This window comes from Vicugna pacos, chromosome 32 (assembly GCF_048564905.1).
Source record: "Vicugna pacos chromosome 32, VicPac4, whole genome shotgun sequence".
NCBI classification, from domain to species: Eukaryota; Metazoa; Chordata; class Mammalia; order Artiodactyla; family Camelidae; genus Vicugna; species Vicugna pacos.
The window spans coordinates 4,810,449-4,822,091 of NC_133018.1; the positions used below are offsets into that span (position 1 = coordinate 4,810,449).

At 42.5% G+C, this 11,643-nt stretch overlaps 1 long non-coding RNA gene across 1 annotated transcript; it reads right to left on the reverse strand.

The window, feature by feature from the left end:
- Positions 1-438: 438 nt before the first annotated feature.
- On the reverse strand, positions 439-3,627 carry LOC140690955 (uncharacterized). Its single transcript, XR_012066371.1, has 2 exons — positions 3,343-3,627; positions 439-848 (listed from the first exon to the last, which is right to left on the reverse strand). It is a non-coding gene; the product is annotated as an uncharacterized lncRNA (long non-coding RNA).
- Between the last annotated feature and the right edge of the window lie 8,016 nt (positions 3,628-11,643).

The window sequence follows — 11,643 nt, forward strand, 5'->3', positions numbered from 1 at the left end:
TTTCAAGAGCTATGGCCTTCGACCACTGGTCTGCGAGTCAGACCTCTCAGTGTTTCCGGCAGCTTCCCACATCTGGCCAGCAGTGGCCCTGTGAAGTCTGCAGAAGACTGGGAGCACTGCGAGGCCCCTAGATTAGATAGGCCACACTGGATTAGAAGTCTTCACCCACTTGTGCACGTAGCCAGAGCGCCTGTGACTTGTGGGTTTGGGGCTTCCCCAAACACATTCCTGGTAGAGGGCTGTTTGGGGGAAATACCATTCAGAGAGACCCTGCCCTCTTCCTCTGGAAGATTCTCTGAGTCTTGGGGTTTCTTGAACTGGTGGTTCCTCTCCTGTCCAGCTCGCCTTCTCCATCACAGGCAGCATATGGTCCATTTTTGTCCCCAAACATACTGTTTTAATCTAAATGGAAGTTGGTTCTGCATTTTTACCAGAGGGTAAACTCAAGTTTTTTATTTACACACCTGTAATCAAAATGCAATACTATAAACTTTCACTGGTGAGACTCCTGAACTCAGTCTGTTTTCTTCTTAGTAAAATCCAGCATCTTCCTCCTCTTCATCCTTTCCTCCACTGTGGCTTTAAATTGTCTTCAAATTCTTCCTCATCTCCACCATCTTCAGTGTCTTGTATCTTCAGCCTCCTTACACCCACAGGAACTGAAACACTGCATTTCTTAAATGTTTTAGCTTCAACTTCTGGGTGTGCCCACCTTGCTGTTTAAATCCAACCACAGCTGCGCTGAGTGCAGCCTGCTTCCCACGCGGAGCTCCTGCCATTCTGGGTAGGAAGATGCCATGCAGGGGTCTCTTCCATTCCCCTGCCACAGATAACTGATCTCCTTGGAACTGTGGGAGGAAGGAGATGGTCTGGTTGGTCTGTGGCAAGAAGGTCCTGGGTTCAAGGCTGCGAGGTGGTGAATGAGTGCAGTGACCCTTGTTTTTAAGGATAAGAGGGATGAGGAATTTCTTTTGTGTTTTTTGTTTTGTTTTTTTAAGTGACACATGCACATGGTAAAAATTCAAACAGTACAAAAGGCTGGACCATGAAAATCAAGGCTCCCTCCCCCCCACCCCCTCCCGGGAGAGAGTATCCACCCTTAGCACACAAGTACACATCCACACAATTTCTGCCTGTTTCCCACTTAGTGTATCTTGGAACCTGTTTCAGAAGAGCTCATATGGATCTACTTTATTCTTCTGAACAACCATATAGCCTTTCATTGTCTTGAATGTACTGTCATTTAACAGTCCCCTATTTATGAATATTTGGATTTTTAGTGTTTATGAAAAATGATGTGATGACTATCTGTGTGTGTATGTGTGTACTTAATCATTAACTCAGATCCCTATGTATATAGGATAAATTCCAAAGAGAGAAATAGCTGTGTCAGACGGATGTATTAAAAATTCGAAGATACATTCCAGAAAAGACTTCCAATTTCAACTCCTATCAGTAGTGTGTTATTTCCCCCACACACTTGCCTGTATGCAGGCTCTTCCATCTTAACTGTTTACTAATCTGAAAGGTGAAAAGTGGACTTTTTAATTGGTTTGAACTACCCTGACATTGAGCATCTTCATTGGCCAGCTGTGTTTGAGACAGGGCTGTACTTCTGAAACTTCGGTTAGGAACTTTTCTGTAAATCATGAAAAATAAGGGGCAAAATCCTCAAAAAAGTTCACCTTATACCACTGCCTCAGCTCCCAAGTGTCCCATGGATTTAGCATTAAAAACCCCACTTTAGCATCAATACTGTCCTCATTACTAGGTCAGGACAAGGGTTTGATATTTTGGTTTACCAAAGGAAGGCATCGGTTAATAGCAGGCTGAGAGAAACGCCTCTGATTCCTCCTCTACATCTGTCTGGGTGGCATTGCTTTTTGGTTCCCCTTGTTGGGTCCAGTTCCCCTTGAAAGACATGAGTGTCTTTTAGACCCGTGGTTCCAGCAGCATTAGCGAAGAGTTCACAGCTCTAAAGACCAATAAGTGTTAAGACTGGTAAGTTCAGACTTCTTTACCTGCGCGTGCAGTGCCTCCACTGGCTACTTGTCTCCAGTGTAAGGCTGTTGTGCAGCTGGGCCAGGCTATTGGGGACCTGTTGACGGTTGCCAAGATGCCGAAAACATCCTCAGAATTCCACTGGAGGGTTCTGCCCTTTTGTTGAAGCCTCTGAGGCTTCCTTTGGAACAGCCATATTGCTCTTGGTTCCCTGAGCAGGTGGACAGCCAGTTTGGCCACAGGACACAGAGCTCTAAAGGAACGTGCTTCCTCCAGTGCAACGTTTGAGGCCTCAGACTGTCCTCAGCACTATTGGGGGCACCCTCTTGATAGTGCGCAAGACACAGACTGGACAGAGGAAGGACCTGGCAAGGCACATCCCACTCAGCAGTGAGCCAAAATGTTGCCAAGCCTGTTTCTCAGTCTGGCGATTTACACCTCCTAACTAGGAACATGCCAGGCCCAACTAGGGCTCCTGGTGGATCCTGCAGAAATTTCCCTCCTTCTTCCAGCTCACAAAGCCTCAGACAAATCACTGCCCATCCTGGGTCCCCTCTCTAAAATAAAGGAGCTGGATGACAGTAGAGATTTTATGGCCTACTAAGGCACAGGGCCAATTCTCCACCAGAACCTATAAGGACAGCCAGTAATTGAGCTGGTCTCAAGTTGCAATGAGGGCCCAAAGCCCTTGTTGCCCTGACCTGTTATTTTTGCTTCTAAGAGTCACTGGTCCCCACGGGCTACCTGTAGGCCTTCCACGGCTTACTCAGTGGCCTTCCTCGTAGCCGCCTAACCATCAGCCCATTCAGTATGCCCTGAGGCAAGCAGGGCAGGGCTTCCATCCAGCGTCCTTCGGGCTGCAGGAAGGTTGCCTGTGCTAATTCCTGAGGCACGGGCTTTCTCAGCAGCTTCCAGCCAAGGCTCGGAGGGTAGGGATCCCACGGCACAGAGGCAAACCTGGGCTAGTGAGACTAGAAGGCTCTGGCGGACACATCCCTCCTCCTTTCTTGTCCCTTCCTGACGCTGCTATGATGCTTCCATGGGATCCTCCAGGGCCACTCCTGCCAGAGCACCTGCAGGTTTTTGGGGAAGTGGTGGGCGCTCTAATTCAGCACTTTGAATTTACGTTCCTTCCTTCCCCGCTTTTCCTCTATTGAAGCTCTGGGCTCTCACTCCCCGCACCACTTCCCCATCATTTAAGCCAGTCTGTTCCTAGTCAGGTCTGGAGCACTGCGATGCGAGAACCCCTGAGTGTCAGAAGGGAGAGTTTTGACTTCCTCACGCTAAATCATCAGCTACCATAATACAGCAGGAGCTCGAGGGCTGGCTGCAGATTCTCACCTGGCCTAAAGGACGCGGCCCGCAGCACTGGGTCATCTCTCAAAACGGGCTTTGCGGGTATCGGTGGGCCGGCGTCCTCCCAGACCGCCAACGGTTGCATGACGCGGAGAACGCCCGTCTCGCCCGCCCGCATCTTGAGCCTCGAGACAGGCACGCAACGGCGCCTGCGCGGTGCAGTTGCTGCACGTGCTCCGCGCCCTGCGCATGCGCCTTGGGAGGCTCGCGAGCCTGCCAAGGGGCCCGAAGTGCGAGTGCCAGCGTCTGCGCCTCAGCGCGGGTGAGGAGAAGGGGAGGTGAGCGAGCCCGGGTGTGCGAGGCCCGCCCCGGGGTCCGACGTCGGGTCCCTGCGGCCCCACCGCGCGCGGTCAGGCTGGGGCCGGCGGCCGCGGGGTCTCACGTCCCGGGTCAGCGGGAGGCTTTGGGACAGGGCAGTGGGGAGGTTGGATTTTGCCCCTGTAGTCTGCGTGTCAAGCCCTGGCTCGGAGGAAACCTTTCACCGCGGCTGTTTTCCAACTTTCTTGGGTCACTACAGGAAAATTTCTTGTAGAGATGCCCCTTAATGGTGTGGTGCTTTTACATCTGCAAGACAGAGGACCTGGAGAGGAAGCCGCGGGTTTTACATTTTAAAATAGCTTCTCCAGTTACCTTCCCCTGACAGACCCGCCCGCTCGCCCTGACGGCTCGGGTTTAACAGCTGCGCCTCGTTTTCCGCTGGTTTGTCTGTCCGTGGCTTGGTTTATGGTGTTGTTTGAAAGGTTTTGGGGTTTCCTATCGTGCTTGAGAAAATCCTTCCCCCTCTATCCAACCCCTGAGTATTCTCTTAAATTTTGTTGCACTGTTTTAAAGTTTTTTTTTTGTGTATCAATCTCCATTTCCTGTGGAAATTATTTTAGTAGAAGTGGTAGGGCAGGAGTCAAACTTTGGTTTTGGTTTTTCCAGGTGGAACTTCACTTCTGCCAGCGCCATTTATTAAGTGACCCGCCTTGGTTATTACTTATATTACACTATATGTGGTTTTGGATCTGTTGAGTTTGAGATGACCCTTAAATACAACAATGGAGACATACTGTTACCAGCTAGACGGACAGGTGATTCCGACGTGAGGGTTGAGCTCCTAGAATCTGGGGGCGTCATCAGCAGATAGATCAGTTTCCCTCACAGTTTTACTTTTTAGAATGTTTTTCCAGGCGACTGTTAGAATTTCTTCTTTCACATGAGATTTAAAATCACGTTATCCAATTCTCTCCTCTCCCTGCCTCCCCCCGCCAATTCCATTGGGGTTTAAATTTTAATTGCATTAAATGTAGATGTAAGTTGTGGGAGGGTTGACATTTTTATGATTTTAAATCTCCCTAGATGCTATGGTTTTTCCATTTGTTTGACTCCTTTTAGATCTTCCAATAAGATTTTATTATTTCTTCATACGGGTTCTAAAACTTTCTCATTTTATTCCTAAATGTCTTGTATTTTTTGTCACTACTGTGGATGAGGGTTTTTTTTTTTGTCTCTATTCCTGATAGTTAATATAGAGAAAAGCAAATTATTTAATATTGCTTATTTTCTATCATACGAACTCCGGTAGTTTTTAAAAGAAACTTGTATTTTATAGATGAAATGTGCAAATTTGCCAGTTTGCCAGTTTAACTGCAGAACCTCTGAAACAGTGTTGAATAATTATCGAGGTCTTTCTGATGCGCATGGAAATTCATATGTTAGGGCTGAGCAGGATATTGGCTGTTGGTTTTGGTGAACGGCCTTTAAAGTGTGGAAAGACCTTCCTTCTGTTTTTGTTGTATCTTTTTTTAAACTTGGGGCTTTTGGGATGGAGCTGTGGCTGACGATCTTGTCTGAGTTGAGCGCCAGGGGGCACTAGTTACACAGAATGAAACGTGGGTTGTGAGCCCCCTAACCCTGTCCCCCAACCCTGTCCCCCATTGTCAAAGGCCATTTCAGCATCTATTGCTAAAACCATATGGGTTTTTTCTCCTTTAAGCTGTTTTAATGATTACTTTTATTAGACACTGAGTAACTATGAAATACTGTATCAAATATTTATAGGACTATGCAGTGTACATCTTTCATTTGGTTTAAGAAAATGCATTATTATTAGTTTATAATCCATGTGTGCCCCTCCTGAGCCCTCTCCCCTCTCCTCCTTGCTCAGTGGTAACCACCATTCTGAATTTTGTGTTTATGATGTTTTCTTTGCTCTTTTTATACTTTAACCATCTTGGTTTATATTTCTAAATAATTGCTTGGCCTATTTTTGAACTTAAATGGACATGACATTTTATTTACTGTTCTGCAGTTTGCCTGTTAATATTATGTTCCAGAAATTCATCCGTGTTGTTGGGTGTAGCTGTAATTTATTCACCTTCCCTACTGTATAGTAGTGCTGCATACTCGAGAGTAATGGAAATGAATTACACCTACAGTGGAACATACCACAATTTTGAAAATCCATGTCGCTCTGATTGGCATTTGGGTTGTTTGAAAGCTTTTTGTTAATACAGTACATCTGTGGACATTTGTGTTTATGTCTCTGGTTGCTTGCATAGTACTTGGAGTAGACTGAGTAGACTTGCTGTGTCATAGGTCATGCCCTCTTCAACTTTCCTAAGTAATACCAGATTGTTTTCAGAAGCAGTTGTATCAATTTACATGCTCATTGGCACTAAGTGCTTCATTTCTCTACTTCCTCACCCACACTTGATACTGCTAGACTTGATTTGTTTTTTGCCAGTCTGATGGGTGTGTAGTGTTAACTCATTGTGGTTTAATCTGCATTTCTCTGATTTCTGATGGGGTTAAGCATCTTTCAATAAAGTGTTTGCTCAAGCCTTTTGCCGATTTTCCTTCTTGTAACTTGTTTAAGAAGTCCTTCCCTATCCTGAGGCTTTCATAAAGATACTTTTTATATTGTCTTCTAAAGTGTGTATAGTTTTGTCTTTCATATATAGATCTTTAATCCATCTGGAACTGACCTTTGTGTACGGTGTGAAGTAGAGCTCCAGTTCCTTCCTTCCTCCTTCCCTTCTTCCTGATTGTCCTTACACCTCTTATTGAAAAGTCTTACCTTTCTCCATTAATCTACAATGTTACCCCTCTTGTATATGAAATGTTCATATATGTATGAATCTGTTTCTGGATTTTTATTCAGTTACATTTGTCTGTTGTCTCTCTACACACTAACTTAATTATAGTTTTATAGTAAGTTTTGCTACCTAGTAGAGCTGATCCTACCACTTTTTCTGCTTCAAGAGCATCTTGAATATTTTTGGTCCTTTGCATTTCATATGAATTTTAGAATCATTTTATCAGGTTCCATGGGAAAACCTATATGGGGTTTCATTCGAATTGATTGTATGTTATCAGTTTGAGAAAAATTGGTATCTTTTTAAGTCTTCCAAATCATGAAAATGGTATAACTCTCCATTAATTTAGATCTTTCTTTAGTGTCTTTCATGGCAATTTTATCTTTAGAGGTCTTGTGTGTCCTTTGTTACATGTATCCTAGGTATCTTATGATATTTGATGCTATCGTAAATGGTATTTTTTAGAAGTTAATTTTCTGACATTTTGTTGCTAGTTTGTAAAAATGTAATTGATTTTTATATATTGACTATTCTAATTTATATCCCGATCCTTTTGGATTTTCTTTGATATATTGTTTGTGAGCAGTGATAATTTTGTCAGTTCTCATACCTCATGTATTTTTCTTGCCTTATTGCATTGGCTAGGATTGCCAATACAGTGTTGAAAGTAGAGTGTGAAAGTGGGTATCCTTTTTTGTTCCCTGTCTCACAGAGAAAGCTTTTTTCTGTAGGTATCATTCATCAGATTAAATTTCTTTCTATTCCTATATTTAAGCATTTTTTTTCTTGTAAATATCACAGATGCATATTGAATTTCATCTCAAGTATTTTCTGCATCCATTGAGATGACCATTCAGTGTTCTCCTTTAATTTGTTACTGTAGTGAATTGCATTGGTTAGTTTTTCTTAGGGTAAACCAACCGTGCACTTCTGGAATGATTTTTTTGTATTGCTAGATTTGTTAATGTTTTGTTTTGAATTGTACCAGCATGTGAGTGACACTAGTTAGTGATTTTCCTCTCTTACACTGTCCTTGTTAGGTTTTGTTAACTAGATTATACTAGCCTCAAAAAACAAGGACAGTTTCTGTAAGATTGGTTATTCCTTGGTCAGCTGTATCTGGAGTTTGGTGTATATATGTGAGGGGAGGTTTTTTAACTGAATTTTTTTAAAAAAATGGTTATACTATTATTCAGGCTCTTCTAATTTTTGAGTCAGTTTTAAGTCATATTTTTCTAGAGTTTGTCTCAGTTTTTCAAAGGTATTGTCACACAGTTGTTATAATATCCCTAAAATACCTTTAGCATCTGTATCTATGTCCTCTTTTCATTGCAAGTATTGTTTTTTGGGTTCATCCATTTTCTCCTTCCTTCTGTTTTCCTTATCAGTAAAGTTTGTCAGTTTTATTTTTTCTAAGAATCAACCTCAACTACCTTGGTCCTTTCTATTATGTTTGTTTTCTCATTCACTAATTTCTAATCATTATTTCCTTACTTTCCTTTCTTTGAGTTTATCCTAACATTCATTTCCCTACTCAAATTGGATGTTTAGCTCATTATTTTTTGGCCTTTTTCTTTTAGAACATGAGCTTTCAAGGCTATAAATTTCCCTCTAAGTACAGCTTTATTTGTATCCTGTAAGTTTAGATATATAATATTTTAAGTTTTAATTGTATTTTCTGGTTTTTGTTTTCTTTTTTGATCCATAAGTTTTTTTAAAAGTGTATTTCTTAATGTTCAAACATGGTTATTTTTTCTAATTTTCTTTTTGTTACTGATTTTTAACTATCTTTGTTGTCATCTGAGAATGTGGCCTATATATACCAGTCCTTTGAAATTTGCTGAGGCTTTACGACTGGCCTAAGTGTGTGGCTAATATTCATAAATTTTCTGTGCATTTCAAAAATACGTATTTTGCTGTTATGTATAATTCCCTGTATGTGCCTATTACAACAAGTTTACTTTTGATTCTTTTTTTGGGGGGGTAGGTAATTAGGTTTATTTATCTTAAATGGAGGTACTGGGGGTTGAACCCAGGACCTCATGCATGGTAAGTGTGCACTCTACCACTAAGCTATACCCTCTCCTCCTATTACACCAAGTTTGTGTTGTTTGAACCCTTGCTGATAGTGTTTGAGCTCTCATTACTGGGAGAGATATGTTAAAATCTTCCATTACGATTGTGTATTTATCTATTTCTCCTTGGGGTTGTGTCCATTTTACTTTATTTTCAGATGTTATTAGATGCATATGAGTTTTAGAACTTCATGAATTTTACTTTTCATCATTATAAAGTGTTTTTTTAAATCTCTTGAAGTTGACATTAGTAATATTTTTTGCCTCATAATCTGTCTTGTCTGTATAGTTATGTTTTAGGTGTTTTCTTATAAATAGCATATAACTGGATTTTTAAAAAAAATTTTTCATTCTTACTCAAAGCATTTAACTTAAACTTTGTGTAATTATTGATGCATTGGTTATTGACTTATTTCCATCTTCCTACTTTGTAATTTTTATTCCACCTTATCTGCATTCCTTTTTCCTTTCCTGCTTTCTTTTAGATTGACTGAAAATTTCTCCCCGCATACAGTGTTTTTCCTCTGTTCTGGAAGTTTAGTATTCTCATTCCTCCATGTATTTTACATAATCCTTAACTCATCAAAGTCTAACTCCACAAACCACTTAGTATTGTTTCAATAAATTTTTGTTAGTCTTCATTTTCCTTTCATTCCTGAACGATATTTTCATTGGGAATACTAACAGTTTCTCCTCTACTTTGGAGATATTTTATTGTCTTCTAACTTTCTCTGGAGGTCAGAAGACAGTGAATTCCCAGTCTAATCAATGCTCTCTCAAGGTACCCCTCTGCAAATTTGGTTCCTTGTAAGATTTTGTGGTTTTTAAAGGTCTTGCATTTTCACTATATTGTATTTAGCTGTAGATATCTTTTTATTTACCTTTACTAGGATTTGTTGCGATTGAGTCTGTATACTGGTATTTCTTGTCAAAAAGCTAATTTTTTAGTCATTAACTCTTCAAAGATTGCTTGTGCTCCATTTTCACTAGATACATTTGGCATCTTCTTACTTCATCCTCATCTCTTCTCTTTTATATTTTTCACCTCTATGTGTCTGTGTTGCTTTCTGGATACTTAACACAGATCTCACTTCCATGCCTCTAATACTCTCCTCGTTGTATAGTCTGATATTCATTATTTTTAGTGATTTTTTTCAATTTCTGCAAGTTCTTTAGTATTTTTTTAATGCTTTTTACTCATTTGCAAGCCACTCTTCTGTTTCTAGATATATATTAAATGTACTTATTTTACACTGTGTCTGCCAATTTCTCTGTATCAAGGGGTTTTATGTTATGCATGATTCTGATGTAATTTCTGTTGGCCATTGTTTATGGGCCAATTTGTTGTGTTTCCTTGTATCTCTGGAGATACTATACTGTGAGCTGCTGGTTTTCCTGGCAGCTTCACATCTGAGGTTCTGTAAGGCCTGGAGTGAAGGGGAGAGCCTCCAGAGAGGATCTGTTTGTTTCTCTCATGTGACTGGGGACAGACGTTGCCAATTTGGGACCAAGCTATATTCTCTACTAGAGCTTTTATTGGACCACCCTGATAATATGTATTTGGGCTGTGAAATCAAATGAGGGTCTGCTTCTGATTACAAATTCTTAGTTTTCTTTTTTTCTGCTCTGCTTAGGACTAACCTTTAAGACAAGCAATTTTCCTTGTATTCGATTATTGATTCACCATTGTATTGAAGGTATAGCCCTTGGGGGCCCAGCTTTAGGGAGGACATGTACTGATGCCCTACATCAGGCAGGCCATTTGAGGCTATGAAAACTTAGTTAGGCTCAGTGGGCTCAGTAAATGGCTATGAGAAGCAGACTTCGGGACTTGTATCTCCCCTGGTTTCCACATCCACTTAATTTTTGGCCTAAGTATTCCTTATATTCATTCCAGCTCATGGATGCATTTAAAGTATTTTAAAATTTTTATCCAGCATGTCTAGTTTTCCACAAAGGATGATAATCCAGGCACCTAGTCTACCATTGCCAGAAAAAGAAACCCCTCTTGAACTGGCTGGTAAAATGAATGATTTACAACTAAAAGCTTCCCAACTTTGACCCATTCTGGCATTTCTCTGTAAACCGAACTTGGGCATGGGTTTACCAGTGTGAGGTATCAGCTTTTTGTATATGGCTGGATTCTATTTGCTGTTGTCATATTTGGATATATGGAAGTTCTGTTCTTATATTCCATTCCCTCCCTTGGCAGATCCCCTCTCCACTGCCTCATGGGTCAGGGCCATCCTGGGGGTGCCCCCCTGCCCTTCTCTCCAGTGAGAGCTGCCCCCCAGCACCTCTGCCAGGACTCACCGGTGTCTGCCTGCCTCCCCACAGATGGGAAAGCAAGCACCTGGAAAGGAAGGAGTTTTGCGGAGCCAACCTTGGATCCCACAGCACTGGGGTGTCAGGATCGATGGTTAGAGCCTGGCTCTGATGCCCCTATGGTGCCTGCCCCGCTTCATCCTCTCTCCTGGAAGTGCTGGCACTGGGAGGAGGACCTACTGGGCCAGACCAGCCACCCTTGGCTGGGTCCTAGGAGCTACTGACCCAAGTTGCTTGGCAACCTGGGGCAATAGAAGTGGCCCAGGTTACAGTTGTTGGGCAACCCTAGAACTCACCAGGGCCAGTGTTCCCTGTGGAGGGTGGTGAGGGCCTTGGCTTGGCCCCAGGCCAAACTGTGACCCTCTGCTAGGTCCTGACTCAGCCTTTGGCAGCCTTCCTGGCCCATACCCTGTCCCACCATATCTTCCACCCCCACCCCTCCCCATCCAGACCAACCTCCCACTGCTGGCTTCTGGCACTGAGCAGAATAAAGCCCCACACTCCTCCCCCATGCCACCTGTGGGCTGTCATCTGCTCCCCTGTGTCAGCCCTGCTCCACCCAGTTACAGACAGGCTCAGGGACAGGGCCGTGGAAAACTCCAAATCCAAGGTTTTTTATTACTGGTCAGAAGGTGCTCACTCACAAACAGTGCTGAGAAGAGGAACATTGAACAGCTCTGCCGCCCGCCCACCTGCCCTCTCTCCAGTGGGCACCCTAAGGCATTTCACACATTGGTGTTTTCACTTTTGTTTTTTTATAAAAACAAAGCCAGTTCTGGAGTAGAAAGTAAAACCCTGTGATGGAT